Source organism: Otolemur garnettii, unplaced genomic scaffold (genome assembly GCF_000181295.1).
Source record: "Otolemur garnettii isolate 467f Iridium unplaced genomic scaffold, OtoGar3 scaffold00004, whole genome shotgun sequence".
NCBI lineage: Eukaryota > Metazoa > Chordata > Mammalia > Primates > Galagidae > Otolemur > Otolemur garnettii.
Genome location: NW_003852399.1, coordinates 6826796 through 6830691, shown reverse-complemented (window position 1 = coordinate 6830691; position 3896 = coordinate 6826796).

The window sequence follows — 3896 nt, the reverse complement described above, 5'->3', positions numbered from 1 at the left end:
TCAGGGAAGCCTAACGCAGACCATCCATCCGGTGCTCATGGAAACAGAGATGTTGCACCAGGTGCGAGACCCCATCCTGAATTAAGCAGTCTTTGCCAGTATAAAAATGCAGCCACTCTCCTCTGCCCTTGGGTGCATGGATAATTAAGCCACAAAATTATTCTCAACCCCCTAAGGAGATGCCAACCTCATTGTATTTAAGCCAAAAGACCTCAGGTTTGCCAGGCCATGAGGGAAGGACATTCCAGAGAACAAGGCCATCTCTCTTCATTATCTTGGGTGTTCATGCTGAAGAGAGCTGAGGAGGGAATCCAGTTTCAGTCCCTGCCCCCAACTCCGGTTGGGGCCCTGGGGAGGTGGAGCATTTGCCTAGGGTTCCATATTTCAGCAGTGAGTACAGGGCCAAGGCAAAACTTTGGCTTCCCAACTCTAGAATGGAGGAGACAACAATAATGAAATATTCCCACTGGCTTGGCTCCTCAATGGTTAGGGTGCTGGCCACATGCACTGGAGTTGGTGGCTTCAAACCCGGCCCGGGCCTGCTAAACAACCATGACAACAACAACAACAACAAAGTAGCCAGATATTGTGGTGGGTGCCCATAGTCCCAGCTACTTGGGAGGCTGAGGCAAAAGAATTGCTTAAGCCCAAGAATTTGAGGTTCCTGTGGGCTGTGACACCACAGTACTCTACCTAGGGTGACACAGGGAGACTGTCTCCAAAAAAAAGAAAAATAAATAAAAATAAAAATAGCCAGGCATTGTGGTGGGTACCTGTAGTCCCAGCTACTTGGGAGGCTGAGGCAAGAGAATCACTTAAGCCCAAGAGTTTGAGGTTGCTGAGAGCTGTGACGCCGTGGCACTCTACTGAGGGTAACATAGTGAGACTCCATCTCCAAAAAAAAAATTCCCCAGTGAATCTCAAACTTATGACCTCTACTAAGAAGATGTGTGGGAAAGCACTCTACATACACATGTGGTGAATTTAGCAGAACTTGAGCAAGGGCTTAATATTTCTGGGCCTCAATTTCATCACCTGTGAAGTGAGGGTAATAATATTAGTCCCCCCAATCAGGTTATGTGAGGATTAACTAAGTTAAAATGTATAAATTTCTTGGGACAGAGCATGGTATGTTATGTGCACTTCATGACTGTTAGCTATTATGTTGGTTATAGAGTCTAACGCTCAAAGGACCCTTCATTTAGGCCCTTCTACTTAAATGATAAATTAAAAAGTTTAATTCGGTGATTAATTTACTCTCTTCTAAATTTTCTCATTGGAAACCTGTCCAAAAGACATTTCTTTTTTCTTGAGACAGAGTGTTACTATATCATCCTTGGTAGTGTGCTGTGACGTCACAGCTCACGGCAACCTACAACTCTTGGGTTTAAGCAATTCTCTTGCTTCAGCCTCCTAAGTAGCTGGGACTACAGGCATCCACCACAATGCCCAGCTATTTTTTGTTATTGTTGTTGTTGTTGACGTTGTTTAGCAGGCCCAGGATGGGTTCGAACCCACCAGCCCCAGTGCATGTAGCCAGTGCCCTAACCACTGAGCTATAGGCACTGAGCCCAAAAGAGATTTCTTATTGGAAATCTGTCCAAAATATGACAGATTTTGGGCAGATTTTTAATATTAAAACTGTCATATTTTTAATAAGCCCAGCGAACGGTAGTGAAGCCTGTTGTGGGAGAATTAGGGACTGTGTTATGAAGCCTCTAGGTAGTGCTCTGCCAGTGTGAACTTGTTTCAAATTCTGGTCCCGGTGGGTGCTGGCTTAATGCTCACAGGCTGACCCCTTTATCTCTTTGAGCATCCATTTCCTTGTCTATACAAACAGTAGATGAATAGGCATCTTTCAGTAACTTCTAGGTGTCCTGGTAGGAGTCAAAGGCATTGGACCTGAATTACTGATTTCCTAGAATAGGAGAGTGTATGTGAAGCCTGTGGACTCCGAGGTCAGAGCTCTGGGTTTGAGGGCAGGCTTGTGTGATGCTGGGCAAGGTATATAACCAGTCTAGGCCTCAGTAGTCTTATCTGCAAAATCGGGATAATGGCAATACTTCCTCCAAGGGTACTAGTGAGGCTTTAACTAGATAATGTTGGTAAGCTACTTAACACTGGGTCTGGCACCCCATAAGCTGTCATTCTGGCTGTCATAAAAACAGCATTGGAAGGTTTTTGTTTCTAAAGCACCCTACCCCCATATTAGTTTTTTTTCTCCCATATTCTTATTCTTTTCCTCTGAAATTAAGTACACAATTTTGGATAACTCTGGTGGGCTGAGTGCTGGTTAGTCAAGAGTTGGCTTCCCTCCCATTTGTCATTCATGTGTGTTTATGGACAGAATTTTTCAGGGGCCTGGTGGGCATCAGATGGCCCTCGTCTCAAGCACATTCACTCCAAGGGAAGGGATTGGGTGCAGTTTGCCACACTGTGGTCACTACTCTCAAAACTTTTAGGCCAACCAGCCTCCGGGAGATCTAGATAATATCCTACCAGAAGTAGAAGCAACTTCTTCAGAAAAAGGAAAATATATTTAATATCATGTTTTATCTGAGATCATCAGGGGATGTATTTTTCTTGGAGATAAATTAAAAAGAAGCAACCTCCCCGTCCACACAAAAGTAATAAGTGGTAATAAAATCTTCTGTGAACAGTCACTTCTTAGTAACCTGAACCCAGAAGACGTGGGTTCAAAGTCATGGATAGAATGATATTTAGATGCATCACATAAAAACACAAAGAACGTGGAGAACCTGGTTATGGACTTATGACATCTTTATGAGGCTGAATATTTGCTTTTTAAGAGCCTTCTTCCCATGGCTTTGCCAAGGAAAGGCAGCTCTAGAGAATGTTTCAACTTGGCCCCCTGGAGAGTGATGGGGAAGGGGGTGGGAGGAGGCCGAGGGGCTGTTTATGTAGGGATGGAAGCGCATGTGAGCATGTGAACTTGCTTGAGACTCTCAGCCCCTTTATATAGGAAGCTAACTCAGGGGTCTTGGTGTTAAGTCCACAGCTGGGCAAGTAGTCCTTCTGGAAGAGAGGTCTTCGAGGAGGTTCTACCTCCAGCTAGGCCATGGAGTCCTGGGTGCATTGGTAATGGAACCATTTCTCTTCCATGGTCCTCTGTTCTCCTTCCACAGCCTCTGCACCTTTCTGCACCTTCCTCTCCTAAAAGCTTACTGACTGGTGACCTCTGTCTTTGCTGGTCACCCTATCCCCTGAATGTACCCCCTCTCAGGCCTTCTTTTAGTGGGTTCTCTCCCCTCACCACCCACCTGTTCATTGCACCCACTACTCTGCTCAACGTTAACCAGTTTTAGTTATCTCAGTACTCACAATACCATGCACTGAGCCCTTACTCTGTGCTTGTTGCTAAGTTCTTTAAAAATATCATCTAAAATCTTTACAAAAACCCAGAGAGATGGGTATTCATAGATCCATTTTTTTTTGTTTTGTTTTTTGAGACAGAGTCTCACTATGTTGCCCTCAGTAGAGTGCTGTGGCATCACAGCTCACAGCAACTTCAAACTCTAGGGCTCAAGTGATTCTCTTGCCTCAGCCTCCCAAGTAGCTGGGACTACAGGTGCCTGCCAAAACGCTGGACTATTTTTTGTTGCAGTTTTCCCTGTTGTTTAGCTGGCCAGGCTCGTTTCAAACCTGCCACCCTCCGTGTATGCGGCTGGCACCGTAACCAGTGTGCTATAGGCGCTGAGCCAATAGATCCATTTTTTATATGAGGGGATTAATGTTCAGCTTGCTTGTTTGATGTCTTAAACACTTTATGCTGCTATAACAAAATAGACTGGGTAATTTATAAAGAACAGAAATTTATTTCTCGCAGTTCTGGAGTCTGGGTAGTCCAAGACCAAGGTTCCGGCAGATGTGGTGTT